Below are 15979 nucleotides of genomic sequence, written 5' to 3'. Positions count from 1 at the left end.
CTTAGACATTCCAGGCTTTTATATTTTAGACTGAAATCTGATGCTTGTTTTGGGCATATTCTTTTTTTTTTTTTTTGCAAGTTACTAAAATCTGCCTGAAAGATGAAAAAAAGAAGGATGAGAAATACAGATTTTCTGTTGGAACTTAAGGAAAAGAAGTATAAATAGGCCTCACCATACGCTAGAATTGAAACCAAAAAACTGAGAAAGTACTCCCCTGTACTTACCTGGCAGGGGAGCTACCATAATCACAAATGTGGTTTTCCCGGAGCGAAGCTTATCCATTGCACTTCAGATGTGCTGACCCCTGTGATTTCCCCAAACATAAGAAACTTGACTGCAAAATTAATGGTAGTTGGGGACTGCATTCACACTCTTCTCTGGTGGAGGGGGGGGGGGGAGAAAGGAAACCTAAACTTCTTGCCCCTCTTTGGTCAAATTCATGGTGGAAAATAGGACTCTTTGCAGTAGCAACAAACAGTCTTCTGGGTTCATGGATACACAACTCTTAGTGAAATTGGTAGTGGGTTTAGATTATAAGAATGCATCAAATAGAACTATTTTTGCTCTAAAATATTCATACCAGCTTGCCTGTTAGTGGCCAGCAATACATTGTTGAACCTCTTTGACTCTCAGTTTCAACCAGACTCTTTACTGGTCACAGTTTCAACTTTGCTCTTTGAGAAGATTACATTTTGTAATATTAATTATCATTCCAATTGCTAGCTGTATTGTCCAGTTTTTAACTTCAGTCCACAGCCCATTAAATGCTTGGAACCCTTTGCATGCTACAAGATAATCTGATGTCAGTGACTTACTTGTGGTGGCACAACTAAGTGAAAGAAAGATTTTAGGAGTGAGTGGACTATATGTAGGTTATATCTGCTTGAGTTTGAGTTCTAGCTCTGCCATCTTTAGCCTTAAGAATTTGGGCAAGTCATTTAATTGTTCTCAGCTTTAGTTACTTACAAAGTTTGAAGTTTATAGAAGTGACCATCTAATAGGGTGATAGTGAGGATTAATTTATTCTCTATATTTAAATTACTTTGAAAAAGTACCTACACATAATAAGTGCTTTGCAGTGTGTCTCGTTACCCAGATGATAGGCCTTTCATACACACATGTAAGGTGGTAGAAGCAGGATGCCCTTTACTTAACTGGGGAGAGATGGAGAAACATGGTTTGGATCACTTGCATATTTTCTTTTTTTTAAATTCCCATTGCCTTTTTTTTATTATTGAATTGCCATGAGATATAGTTACAGACTTACAAACTCTCATGATTGCGTTTCAGTCATAAATGATAGAGCACCCATCCCTCAACCAGTACCTATTCTCCACCACCATTGTTTCCAGTATCTTTCCCGCCCCCCCACCCCACCCCCTGCATTTGTGTCAGGCACATTCCCTCTTACTCTCTCCTTTTGGGTGTTATGGTTTGCAATACAGATACTTAGAGGCCATCATGTTTGGTCCACAATCTACTTTCAGCACACATCTCCCATCCCGAGTGATCTGTACAATCATCATTTACTTAGTGGTCCCTTCTCTATCCCAGTTGCCTTGTCCCCCAGCATGTGAGGCCAGCTTCCAAGCTGTTTTGTGATCCTCTTGGCTCTTATATCTACTGTCCTTTGGTGTTAGTCTCCTATTATGTTACTTTATGTTCTACAAATGAGTGCAGTCATTCTATGTCTGTCCCTTTCTATCTGACTAATTCACTTACCATGATACTCTCCATGTCCATCCACTTATATGCAAATTTCATGATTTCATCTTTTCTAACTAATGCATAGTATTCTATTGTGTAGTTGTACTAAAGTTTCTTTAACCAGCCATCTGCTCTCGGGTGCTTTGGTTATTTCCAGATTCTGGCTATTGTAAACAATGCTGCAATGAACGTACAGGTGCAGATGTCATTTCTACTGTATTTTTTCACATCTCTGGAATATATTCCCAGGAGTGATATTGCTGGGTCATATGGGAGCTCAATTTCTAGTCTTTGGAGGAATGTCCATATTGTTTTCCAAAAAGGCTGGACCAGTCAGCATTCCCACCAACAGTTGCATGTTTTTTTAATCCAAGGGGTGGAATTGTAGTAGGTCTCCAGAGAAAGTCACTTTTACTATACTCTTCTCCCTCTGCTCAGACATTTTCCTCTCCAAAACATCTGCACTCCATCTCACATCTTTGTCCTATTCTGTTATAGGAGAAATAAAGAGAAACTTTTTAGTTGTGTAGGGAGAGGCTGTTATAAAAGGAAGACCCGTTTATGTTCATAAGTCTCTCTTCATATATTACTGCTTTCCGTGTACTTTCTCCCTAGGATACTGTCACTCACACTACCCCTTGTTTTAGACCCTATAACATTACCTACTTGCTTTTCCTCAGTTACCAGGTGAGCACCATCAATAAAATGTTCATTTCCTTCTACTTTCATTTTCTCCTGTCATCTATACCCTACCCTACCCCAAATACCTCCCTGACCCACTCCATTAGTAATCTCCCATTTGTAACTATTTGTTTTAATGGTACTTTGAGATAAATTGAATCTGTTATATTTAACAATAAATTTTGGGCTTGCTCTTCAAGCCCATGTTCTTCTGCCCATATTCTCCCTTAAATACATCTTACTTTTTTCTTATTTTATGTTTTTAATTGAATTACCATGAGATACACAGTTACAAAGCTGTTCCGAGTTGGGTTTCAGTCATACAGTGTTCCAACACGAGACTAATACCCGAGGACAGTAGAAACATGGACCACAAGGATTGGTTCACGGTTGGCAGCCTCCCTCAAAGTGCTGGGGGAGAAGGCAGAAGGGATAGAGAAGGGACCACTTTGAAAATGATAGTTGAAAATGATTACCCTGGATAAGTACTGCATGCTGAAAGTAGGTAAAGGGACAAACACAGTAACACTTCAGTACCTGTTTCTTGTTTCTTTGCTCGCCTATTTCCACTCTAGAGAAACCCATGTTCTCTCTCAAACTTATACTTCTCCCTTTCTCTCCTGTCACATCTTTCTAAATACGTTTCAATACAAACTTTCTTCCATCAGACACCAAAAAAATTGTGTTATTTATGTTCAAAAAAAGATTCCTTTACACTGATTTGTTAGGAATAAAATAATAAAACAGGACAATTATTCCTAATTTTAGCTTTGTGATACTCAAGATCTGATATTCCTTCCAGTGTAGCTTTTTTTTCATGCCTGAGTTTGAAATCAGGAATTTATTCATGGAGCAAATTCTCATGAATAAATTAATGGAGTAAATACTCTCAGATCCCTCTTTAAAATGCTAATTTCTCTGACTCTTTCCAAAACTGTCCCGGAAGCTTGAGGTCATGTTCTAATCTGTGCCATACCATGCCAGACTAGCTGTGTGTTTATTTAGGTGATCAGCTGAAGGTTTTTTCAACTGTCACCTGTTTTGGGTTTCTATTCTGATTCCACCTGTCCATAATTTGGGGAAAGTTATTCAATCTTTCAAAGCCTCAATTCTTCATCTATAAAGAAATATTAGCATTGGGATACAGAACTAAGTACCAAACTGGTGATGATGGTATAAGAATACTAGGCTAGAAAAGACATAGAAACAGTGGTGAAGGGTCGTGGACACTTTGGTGTTGGTGGTATGTAGTAATTTTATATATTGATACCACAAAGTATAACACTATTGGAATGACATAAACTATAATAAATACAAAAATAAACTTTTAAAGGAATAATGAAATTATAGCATAGAATGGCTGTGGGAAGGGAATCAGCTATTGCACATAAAGCATTTAGCACAATTCCTAGCACATTTTTAGCTTTCAGTAAATGGCAATTGCTCTCAGTATGTATTATATACTTAGTATGTAGGAACCTCTGTCTAATAATGAAAGTTGACAGACGATGTTCCAAATCTAGTCATTGGCCTCTCTTTGTATAAAATAATGAAGAATGTACAATAGATGACTGCCAGACCTCGTATAGTTATACATGATAGTTTTTATCTGGCTCTGTACTGAGGAGAGTTTGTTGTTCCTTATATTACTTGGATTTCCAGGAAGACTTAATGAAATAATTAAAATTCTGAATTACTGTACAATGGTGTAAATTACTTCTTAGTAATATTACATCTTCACAATATTTCCATTTCTTGGGTTTGTCACTTGGATTTGTTCCCAGATCCATTGAGTACCATTTGAATTTATTGTTTTGATGACATGATTTAAATGTATAAACCAGTGATAAATGGTCTTTGTTATTCTTCCAAGGAAAATGAAAACAAATGTTTTGGGAAATTTCATATGGTAGAAATACATTAAAAATTGTTGTTGAGGGGCCGGGGAGATAGCTCCATGGACTGAGTGCAGTTTGCATGTTGGGAAGCTTGGGTTCAGTCTCACACACCACATGGTTCCCCAAACACCAAAAGGAGCAACACCCCCTACCACAGCCCCACAGAGCTGAGCACCGCCAGGTGTGTCCTCCTCCAAAACTTTACTGAATACATGATAAATATAAAGCTTTGAGGAAATTATTATTTTTAAATTTTTTAATTATTTTATTTTTTAAAATTTATTTTATTGAATCACAGTGAGCTACAGTTACAAAACTTTTATGTTTTAGTTTCAGTCATACACTAGTCAAACACCCATCCCTTTACCAGTTTACATTTCCCCCCACCAGTGTTCCCAGACTCCTCCCCCCACCCCTCCCCGTGCCAAGGAAATTTTTTTTTTTAATTTTTATTAGTGAAACACCATGAGGTACAGTTGTAGACTTACAAATTTTTGTGCTTGGGTTTCAGTTATACAATGATCCAGTACCCATCCCTCCTCCAGTGCCCATTCTCCATCATTAACATTTTTTAAAAAAAATTTTTGTTAGTGAAACACCATGAGGTACAGTTGAAGATATACAAATTTTTGTGCTTGGGTTTCAATTGTACAATGATCAAACACCCCATCCCTCCACCAGTGCCCATTTTCCACCACCACCGGTCCCAGTATCCCTCCCATGGAAATTATTTTTAAAGTCTAAAATGATTCAATATTTTGGATTCCTTCACAGAAGAAAAAGAGTTGTTCTCTCTTTAAGTTTTAACTAGAAATCCTATACTGTACATGGGTGTTGTTTTTGAAAAGGAAAAAAAAAATGAGCCTCTGGTAATAAACCTGTATATATATTTTAAAAAGACATAGTGATAGTTCTTATAGTGAAAGATTTGTGAACAAATACGTATTTTTAAATGAGAATTAAATTATGTATTATAAAACCCCTTTAATAAATTTTTCCTGATTTTTTTTTAATTAACAAAAAGTACTATTGGTCCTAGTGGTATTAGGATATGGGGTTTCCACTATGTTTGAAAAAAATTTTTTTCAAGTGAATTCTATGAAAATTGTGTCTAACATATACCAAAAAACTCTTAAGAGAAAGCTAATTTTTTCTTATTTTTAATTTTTGTCTGTTTTGTGTACAAGTACAAAAATGAGTAATCATTCTGGTTCTTTTTGTGCTGGGAATCAAAGCCAAGGCCTCATGCCTGTGAAACATGTGCTCTGCCACTGAACTACATTCTGGTCCCAAACTTTCCTTTTTATTCAAATTTTATTAAAGAAATGATTTGCAAAATTATTGAATTTGCCTGGCATCATTGCACAAGGGCCATGCTAGTCTTCTCTGTCTCATTCCAATTTTAGTGTATATTCTGCCAAAGAGAGTACCCAGACTTTCCCTTTTAGAGGAAAAAAAGTGGATTGGGTAAGAATCTCCAAAGAGTTTGGATTCACTGTTCAGTTTAATCCTTATTCAGTTATTTTGAATTAAAAGGGGAAAAATATTTTTGGAACAAGAGTACTTAAAATTTTTTTCTAGGACCAATGAGTTGCCTAGAGCGCTGGAACATATCGTTTGCATGCATGGGCACAGGTTCAATCCCTGGCACCATGTGGTTCCTGAGCACTGTCAGGAGCAACCCTGAACAGCTGAAAATTACTCCTGAACAACACTGGGTGTGGTCCAAAATCAAAGATAGTGGGGAAAATTCTTTCCTTGAAACTTTCCTGAGTAATCCAGGCCATTATTCTGCCTGGAGTGGTGAATCTGGTTCAGCTAACATGAGGAACTGTAGAAAGTGTATTAAAGCAAGAACAAGGCAGAAATTAGGGCATCTCTCAGCAGAGCCAAGAACTGCCTTGTTAGTTGAAATTAAATTTAGCTGAAAGGAGAAAATAGACTTTGGTATGTTGAGAAATGAAATATTTGGCAAAGATTTTTAACAGTGCACCAGAGCAATGCTTTTTGAAGTGGAGCATGTGTAATAATGAATTTCCTATTACTGTCTTCAGATCAGGGTAATTTTTTTAAAGCCTAATTTTTTAAATCTTTCTTGGATGGAATGACTGGTGTACTGTGTTAGTGTTGTATGCTTCTCCAGAGAAACATAAACAAGGACACTATTAGATTCATAAGAAATTTATAGGTTAGTAAATGCATGTGAGAGAACATGGAGAGGAATCCGGAGATGACTGGCAGACTTATAAACTTCAGAATTCATCTGAACTGACTGAGACACAGAAAGGAGGAATCATGGATGTAGCAATTTAGACTTTAGTGCAATTCTATGACAAATTCTGTTGGGAACTTGTTGATTTGGCTGTTGGGAAATCCCAAAGCCCAAGATGGTCATTTTAAAAACACCCCTTCTCATAGGCCTGCCTTACCTGGTTTACTTATTTGTTGTTAGGGAACAACCTGTGAGAAAAGTAACCAATGTAGTGTAGACTTCACTGGCATGATGGGGCCAGGTCAGTTATGTGGTCCAAGAACAGCCTCTGCCTGCCGCATCTATAAATCATGATGTGCTATAAATTTATGTTGCTTTCTTACTAAGGCATGGTGAGAGAAAGTTAGAATTTGAATAGTATCTTTCCATTAAGAATCATTTAATGAACCCTTATTATATTTCCAGATACCATATTTTATGCTGAGATTAAGATTCCCAAAGAAATCTCTGTGGAAAATAATATGGAGACGTCTCAGAAAATTAGAACTATTATGGTCCTCAGTCATTGTTTAACAATGTAGGTATTTCCTGAAATATGGATCTTAAGGCAATCTTGTTATTGTGCGAACCTCATAGAGTCAAAGTATGGAAACATGACAAGATTGAGACTTGAAAGTATTATGCTAAGTCAGATAAAAACAAGCACTATATCATTTTACTGATATTTTGAATATGAATAAGCAAAGAAAATTAATAAAACAAGAATAAATTTTGATTCGGATAAAAGATTGGGGGTTCCCTGGAAAGAAAGGGATTGGAAGTAGATGAACCAGATATGGGGGCACCTTTTATTTTGAACTATTATCTTTTGGTGCGGGCAGCAGCTGGTGGGTGTGACGCCTATCTACTGGAAGATGGGGGGTCTGGTTGGAGAAGGCCCAGTCCCAATCCGAGTAGGCTTGGAGACCTCAGCCCCGGGACCTGCATGCCTGGGTTCCTCTGCCAGTTCTTTCATGCATGAGGCCCGTCCAGACGTGTGGAGAGTGGTCCCAGCATGGCCATGGCTGACTCTGGGGGTCCTCAGCTGCTGGAGCTCTGCTCGGGGCTGGGGGGGGGGGGGGGAGAGAAACTCAACCCTCCCCCCTCCAAGGGGCCCTGGTGAGGACAGCCAGGCGCGGGGGCAGGAGTCGTCCAAGACGTGGAGACTATAAAACCCAGCTCCCGGAGGAGAACAGCGCAGAGTCTGAGACCATTGTTCATCTTGATGTAATTCTGTCCTCCATGTTCTTCATGCTCTTTTTCACATTTCTGATTTCTTTTTCCTATTTGCTATTCTGCTTGATGTTTTCAGCTACTGTATTTGATAATTCATCAACTGTCAGCTGTTCCTTATTGTTGTATTTGTTTGTTATTGTACTTTTAAATCCATTACTTCTGTTTGAAGCTTTTTGAATCTTTCTTTGTATTTGTTATAAATCCATTTACCAATTATTTTCATATTCCATTTCCCATTCTGAATAATGTGAAACTGTCTTAAACTTTTTTCTAGGCAGGCTACTCAGTTATACTACATTTGAATTGTTCCCCAGGCTTTTGTTTTGTCCCATCATTTGTCCCATCATCTGTTTCTTCATTTTATTGAAAGTTGTAAATTCTGTGTTTTGGCAGGTGGGGAATGGGGGAGCTGGGGTTAGGGTGATGGAATATGGGAACGCTGGTGGAGGGAAGTTGAATTGGAATTGGTGTTGAAATATATGTCTAAAACTCAACTATTAATAACTCTGTAAATCACAGATCTTTAAGTAAAAAGTTTTTAAAACTTGGGTTGTTTTAGTAACATTACCAAAAATGGGGAGAGAAGATGAACAGACATTTCTCTGAAGAGAACATATGGTCCCCTAGTACACATATGAAAAAATGCCACAATCACCACTTATTATCAGAGAGATGCAAATAAAAATGACACTGAGATATCATCTCTAGTGAGAATGGTATATATCAAAACAACCAGTGTTGATGGAGACGAGGTTAAAAAACAAAACAAAACAAAAAAACACCTCTTTGACTACTCATTAGGAATGTCAGCTTTATGGAAAATAGTGAAAATAGTGTAGTGACTTCTCAACAAGCTGTCAAGCTTCCATATGATTCAAGATTCCACCTTGGCATCAATCCCAAGACTACACACACACCCACATTAAAAAAAAATACATGCACACCTATGTTCAATTCAGCACTAAGTAGAATATCCAAGATTTCAAAACACCTAAATACTCAGCAGCAGATGAATAGAATACTACTGCAATTTTCTGTAAGTTTGGTGGAACTGTAAGTTGTCATACTAAGTGAAATAATAAGTCATAGGGAGAAGGACAATGGTCTCACTCATCTGTGCTATATAAACAAACAGTGCAATAGATAATATCAAAGGAGGACAAACTCTTGACCTTTGATTGTGAAACTAAGCATTTTGAAATGGGAATAATGGTGGTGAAAATGGAGAAGAGGTGGGTAGAAGGACAGTGGTGAGGAATCTTGGGGCACTCTGCTAATGAAGATGCAGTATAAATTTGTACATCAAAACCAAGAAAACTATTTTAACCATGTTATGTAAACTGCAACAATAATAATAGAGTTGCTTTCTTATTGTTGTACTTTAAGAATTCTTTGTAAGTTTTCAATAGAAGTTCTTTAACTGCTGTGTGATTTGCAAATGCTTTCTCCCCACAGGTGCCTTGTTTTTACATTCTCTTGCCAGTGTGTTAATCTTAAGAATTATTTCCCCCCCATTTTTATTGAGTGTCAGTGTATAATTATAATGCTGTTAGTGATAATTTTGTGCAGACATCGTTCCAGTGACACCAGAGTGCCTACTTTCTTGCACAAAGTGTTCCATAGTACAGTAGTCCCTCTCATCCACCCTCATTTGCCCCCATCCACACACCTAGGTAAAGGATAATTATGTAAACCAACTCTACAGTTATGTTGCCTTTGACCATTTCTTTCTCTTTTCTATGTTTTTTTTCAGATGTTTTTAGTATTCGTTTTTTTTTTTTTTTCAGAAAATCATGTTTATTGTTGTTTAATTACCAGATGTTTGAATTTTCCTCATTTTTATTCATGGTTAATTTATATTTTCGAAGCATTGTGGTCTTAGATGATAGTTGATCCAATTTCTAATCTTCCTGATTTTATGGAGTTTTGCTTTGTGACCCAGAATGTAGTCCATCTTAGAGAATGCACCATGTGAATTTTGAGAAGAATGTACTCAGCTTTTTGGGAAATAAAGAACCCTGCATGTCTCTTTTCCATTTTTTCTTTAGAGTCGGTGTTTCCTTATTGCATTTTGCCTCGTTGTTCTAATGAGCAGTGACAGAGAATAGAGTATTAAAAATTCCACTAGAATTGCTGTCAAGCAATTTTGAACATTTTGATGATACATCATTAGGTGCTTTTATGTTTAAAAGTATGAGTTCTTCTAAAAAAGCACTGGACCCTTGATCACTAAGAAATGACTATCCCTTAGCATCTATTTAAATGTGAAATCTATGTTATCTGAAATAGGCATGGCCACCCCAGTTTATTTAAGTGAATTGTTTGCCTGTAAGATTGTTTTCCAGCCTTTGACTTTGAAACTATTTACTCTGATTGTTCAGATGTGTCTCCAGTGGCAGCAGAAAGTTGGGTTCAATTTTCTGATCTCCCATGCTACTCAGTGTCTCTTGATTGGTGAGTTTTGGCTCAGTGAGATTATTGAGGTGAAAGAATTGCCATCATTTTGTAGATGTTATGGGTGTTTGCAAAGTTTGTCTTTAAAATGTTCCTTTAATGTTTCTTGCAAAACTGATTTTCAGGGCTGTGCAGTTCCTAATCTGTTGCTGGTTCATGAAGCCTCAGCTTTTTACTTTCTGGTTTATGGCTTTGAGGGCTGTTCTGGATTATGAGGCTACTCTCAATGTCATCTTGGCCCTGCTTTGTCTCTTTTCTGACTATTCAAGATTCTACAATTCCTTATCACCACCACAGCATTGGGAGGTTTTCTGTGAATAACAGAGTGAGGAATCCGGAGCTCATAGCAAAAAGTCCTTGGGGAAGACCAGTTACCCAAGTCTGTGGGTTCACTGCAGAAGGTTTAAGTATGTGCAGTAAGAGGTGTGATGAGTCATGCTGTCTCACAGCAAAGTAATCTCATTAAGGGCCATCTAGCTCAGAATACAATCAGTGGGATATGAAATTATAGGCATGGGGTGCATGCAGTTGTGGGCCTGGAAAATGAAAGTGCAAGCAGAGGGTCTGGAGCCTGGGTTTGGTCCTGTGGAAGTGGCAGAGATAGGGTGTGGATGTTGCTATGATCCAGTTGGAAGGGGAGGTGGTCTGCCTGCTTCCTGTTCCAAAAAGGCCCCAGGGATATAAGCAGGGAAGTCAAGAGAAGACCTGGGGTGTAGGTGTGAACCTGCAGAGAAGGCAGACCTTTTAAGAAACTTAACAGAAACTTTTTTATTTTAAGGGCTGTGCCTTGGACATTTTATCAAAAAGTAATTACTGAGATAACATAGATTTTTTTCTTTTAGTAGAAATTGATGGTTTAGTATTTTGCATTTAGGTTATGGTCCACTTTTGCCTCCACATTTATTTTTCCATTGGTTTAATTTTTGCAGACCGTCTCTACCTAGATTTGTTTTCATTTACGTTTTGATGTTCAATTGCTTCAGCGTCATTTGTAGGAAAACCCATACTTTTTCTATTCAACTGCCCTTTTTTATTCTTTTCCTGCCCCCATCCTGTGGTATTTCTCCCCCTTTTCTGTTGTATGATGGAGTTGTCACACTCTTTAGTTGTGGTGCTCAAATGCTTTAGTTCTAGTGCTGACATGCTTGGCTTTGAGGCACCCTGGGGATCACACAATTGGTTGAGCTACAGGTCACACACTTTTCGCCATTATAGTTTTGTTACCAATCAGTTGACATATTTGTGTAGGTCTCTTTCTGTCTCCTCTATTCCCTTGATCTATTTATGTCTCTTCACCTTTACCGTGCTGTCTTAAAATCTGTAACTATAGTAACTCTGTGACTTGACTAGTGTTACTCTGCCAGCTTTGTTCCTTTTCGTAATTGTGTTTGCTATTTTAGGTTCTTTGCTTTTCCACATACATTTGAGAATCATCATGTCAGTATCTACCTGAAATTACCAAAAATTAAAAAATCTAAAATGGGTGTTTTATATAAAACACTTCGTTTGCCTAATTTTAACGACCACGTTTTTTTTCTCCTTGATTTGTTAAATGTGCAGAATTGATATTGCTTGATTTGGAGATGCTAAAGCAATCCTGCATTCCAATAATATCAATGTGGTTGTGATGTTTTATCCATTCTACTTATTATTGGAGTCATTTTGCTAATATTTTGTCTTAAATTTTTTTATCTTTATTCATGAGAGAAATTGGTTATAACTCCCTCCCCCTTTTTTTATATCCTTGTCAGATGTAGGTGTTAAGATTTGATTAACCTCATACAATGAGTTTGGAAGTATTCTTTAATTCTAATTTATGAGTTATGAATGTAATGCCACAATTAAAAAGAATTTTTATTATCTTCCAAGTTTCCATATGCCACCAGTACTTAACCTCATCTTAGACCCAGGCAGCAAGTCAGTTTCTTATGCTTATTTGCTGTATGTCTATCTTTGGTGAGTCTTTTGTTCATGTCTTTTGCCCATTTTTAAGTTGAGTGGTTCTGTGAATACTGTTGTGTTTTCTTAATTATAGATTGTTTGTCCTAGATGTTCAAACAAGTGGATTCCAATGTTTTAGAGTCTAGTTTCTGTCCTGTCACTGTCCTCCTGTTGTTCATCGGTTCGATTTGCTCGAGCGGGCCCAGTAACATCTCCGTTGGAGACTTTGTTGTTACTGTGTTTGGCATATCGAATACATCACGGGTAGCTTGCCAGGTTTTGCCCTGCGAGATACTCTCGGTAGCTTGCCGGGCTCTCCGAGAGGGGCGGAGGAACTGAACTCGGGTCGGCCATGTTGGCTGCGTGCAAGGCAAATGCCCTACTGCTGTGCTATCGCTCCAGCCCAGCTTCTGTTCTCTGCCCAAATAATATTTTTAAGCTTCATCCTAGAATATTGTGAATGTGTGTATGTCTAGCAATATTTTTTATTCACTTAATCACTTAATCACTTAACTTCCCGTTAGTCGTCGATTTGCTCGAGCGGGCGCCAGTAACGTCTCCATTTGTCCCTGTCGCGTGCTAGTGTAGCCCAATGGCATCTGTTCGCTTTGGGAACATGAAGAGCCTTAAACCGATCGTTCATGATCTTGACGAAGAAGTCTGACCATCTGGTAGGTGGGCAACCACGCGGTCTTTTGACATCCGTGGAATCCAGTCAGTAACAGCTCTAGTCCAGCGGTCATCTTTAAATCTCATTACGTGACCAGCCCATCTGATTTTTGACACCTTGGCAAATGAGACAGCGTCCCTGATTCTTGATCGTCGACGGATGTCGGAACTCCGGATTTTTTCTCTCATTCGAGTGAAACGTGATATTCCAAGCATAGCTCTTTCTATTCTTCTTTGGGAGACCTGAATAGCATTCTCATCCTGTTTGCGTAGGGCCCAGGTCTCTGAGGCATATGTTAATGCAGGAAGAACAGTGAAATCAAAGAGATGTGCCCAGAGCCGGAGGTTCTTCGTCCTCTTAGCTATTTCTTCGATGTTCTTGAAGGCGTTCCAAGCCACTCTCTTCCTCCTGCGCAGCTCAGGTGCCAGGTCATTTGTCATGTTGACCTCTCAACCTAGGTACACATAGCTGTTGCATTCGGAGATGGTAGTTCTGTTGAGAGCGAATGGGGTGTCAGGAACAAGGCTGTTTCTCATAAACATTGTCTTCGTAAGATTCAGCTGTAGTCCTACCTTTCCACACTCACGGTCAAAGTCGGCCAGCATTTGTGCGGCTTGGCTGATGTTTGGTGTTATTAAAACGATGTCATCAGCAAAGCGGAGGTGGTGTAGTTGCCGACCATCTATCTTCACTCCCATTCCTTCCCATTCCAGTCGTCGCATGATGTTCTCGAGGGTGGCACTGAAGAGTTTCGGTGAAATGGTATCACCCTGCTGCACCCCTCTCTTGACATCAACGATCACTTCTTTGTAGAATGGTGAGATCCTGGTAGTGAATCCGCAATACAGCTCACGGAGGATCTTGATGTATTGGGCTTGAATGCCCTGATTGGCTAGGGCTTCAATGACCGCTTCCGTCTCAACAGAATCAAAGGCCTCTTTAAATCAATGAACGTTAAACAGAGCGGCATCTTGAACTCCTGAGAAACCTCAATGAGCTTGGTTATCGTGTGGATATGGTCGATGGTGGTGTATCCTTTGCGGAACCCGGCTTGCTCGCATGGTTGTCCTTCATCTAGTGTTCTGCCAATCCTATTTAGGATGACTCGAGTGAACAACTTGTAGATGACAGACAATAGGCAGATCGGGCGATCGTTGCCAATGTCATGGATGTCTCCCTTCTTGAACAGTAGTACGGTCCTGCTGGTTTTCCATTGGGACGGAACCTTGCATTCAGACAGGTAGCGAGTGAAGAGCCAAGCCAGTGTATTGATGAGTACTGATGGCAGGTTCTTCAGGTGTTCAGGTCTGACCTTGTCTGGGCCGGGTGCTGTTTGTTTCTTTACCGACGAAATGGCATGTCGGATTTCAGAAGGAAGAACGTTGGGAACGACATATCCATCCTGTGGAATTTGTTATGTTGGCAAGTGGAGATGGCTATCGAAGAGATTTAAGTAGAAGTCATGGGTAGAAGTCATTGAGTAGAAGTAGAAGTCATCTAATCTAAACGTTGGACATGGGAGTCTCCCGGTGGACGATTCCACAACGAAATAGACCACATCATATTCAATCGACGGTTTTGCCTGACCGATGTCGCTGTTGTCCCAAAATTTCGAACGGGATCAGACCACTGTCTCCTTCGTGCAAAATTCTACTTCACAGAGCGGGGAGAAAGGGCTGCAAAGTTCAAAAAGAGAACTCCCAGAACGACCACCAACTGGGAACTCTTTGGCACTATTGCGGCAACATGGGAAGATGCCATTGTTGACAACATTGACAAGGAATACGATCGACTGGTTCAGCACCTCCATGAATGTGCGAGGAACACCAAGAGATTGATAGCCACAAAAAAACGCCTGTCTTCGAAAACTCTTGAGCTAATTCGCCAGCGTGGTTTGGCGCATGCCTCAGGCAACCGCAAGCTAACGTCCGAGCTCGCAAAGCAGTACAGAGATGAGATCAAGGAAGACCTCAAAGAGAGAAGAGCAGAAGTACTGGTAGATGCGGCAGAAGCTGGGAAAAGTATTCGTTATGCCCGCCTGTCCTTCGCCAACTACAAGACCAAGATGACTGCCCTCCAATGTCCTGATGGATCCATCACATCCTCCAGAACGGCAATGGAGAAGATTATTTTTTATTACTAAGTACTAATTCATTATATGGATAACCTAAAATTTTTGGATCCATTTTCCACTTGGTTGAAATATTGGTTGTTTCCATTGTTTCACTATTATTAAAACTGGTATCAACATTGGACTCTTGGTGTGAGCATATATTTTCGTTTTACTTGTGTAAATAATGGAATTTCTGATTCATATGTAAATTTTTTTATCAAATTGACCAGTATTTCTCCAAATAAGCTGTGCCGTTTTACACTCTCATCTGAATGATATAAAGGTCTCCACTTCTATTGTATTGTCACCACACTTGACATTGTAGTCTTTTTTATTTTTGAAACTCTAACAGTGGTGTAGTGGTACCAAAATGGGGTTTTAATTTGTGGTTCCCTGTATACAAAGGGACTCTCACACCAGAGACTGAATAGGAGGAAATTGAAAGTTTAAAATGTAGTGACCTTTCAATGGCTATGGCATTTTCTTATTTGCTGAGCTGTTGTTGGAAAGAACTTCTTTCCAGTGCAGTGATTGCCCATGAATATGAACCCTCTTTTGGCTTACAGTTCTCATTTAAATAGATGCATCAGTCTTCACACATCAATGCTTGGATTACATCTTTTGTCCTTTCTCTTATAATTTGCTTTAAGAGGTACAGTTATTGTGGCCTCAGTTGTTTTTTTTGTTTTGTTGTTGTTGTTCTTGATACTAGGGATCAAACCCAGAGTTTCACATATGCAAAGCAAGTACTCTATCATTGACCTGTTGACCCTTCTGTGCTTTAGTGTGTGTGTGTGTCTCCTGTTTTCCATTCAGTGTATGTGTGTGTGTGTGTGTGTGTGTGTGTGTGTCCTGTTTCCCATTCATCCCCTACCATATTATAATACCATTCCTTTAGTGTATGTGTCTTCTGTTTTCTATTCATCCTCTACCAGATTATAATACCATTCCCTTATTTTCAGTACCCTCTATAGTGCCAAGCAGAAATTAAAATCAATTGATAGTGTTGAATTAAAGGATTAACT

At 38.9% G+C, this 15979-nt stretch overlaps 1 protein-coding gene and 2 non-coding genes across 3 annotated transcripts in view; 2 read left to right on the top strand and 1 right to left on the bottom strand.

The window, feature by feature from the left end:
* The window catches only part of BTBD8 (BTB domain containing 8), an 89295-nt gene that overhangs the window by 26335 nt on the left and 46981 nt on the right, over positions 1 to 15979 (top strand). The window lies entirely within an intron of this gene.
* On the top strand, positions 220 to 383 carry LOC130032262 (U1 spliceosomal RNA). The gene has a single exon (XR_008793806.1). It is a non-coding gene; the product is annotated as a U1 spliceosomal RNA (small nuclear RNA).
* On the bottom strand, positions 5613 to 5717 carry LOC130032187 (U6 spliceosomal RNA). The gene has a single exon (XR_008793747.1). It is a non-coding gene; the product is annotated as a U6 spliceosomal RNA (small nuclear RNA).

This window comes from Sorex fumeus, unplaced genomic scaffold, assembly GCF_029834395.1.
Source record: "Sorex fumeus unplaced genomic scaffold, SorFum_2.1 ptg000047l, whole genome shotgun sequence".
Taxonomy (NCBI): domain Eukaryota; kingdom Metazoa; phylum Chordata; class Mammalia; order Eulipotyphla; family Soricidae; genus Sorex; species Sorex fumeus.
Note: the sequence above shows the minus strand (reverse complement) of the source record. Positions and strands in the feature narration are given on the sequence as shown.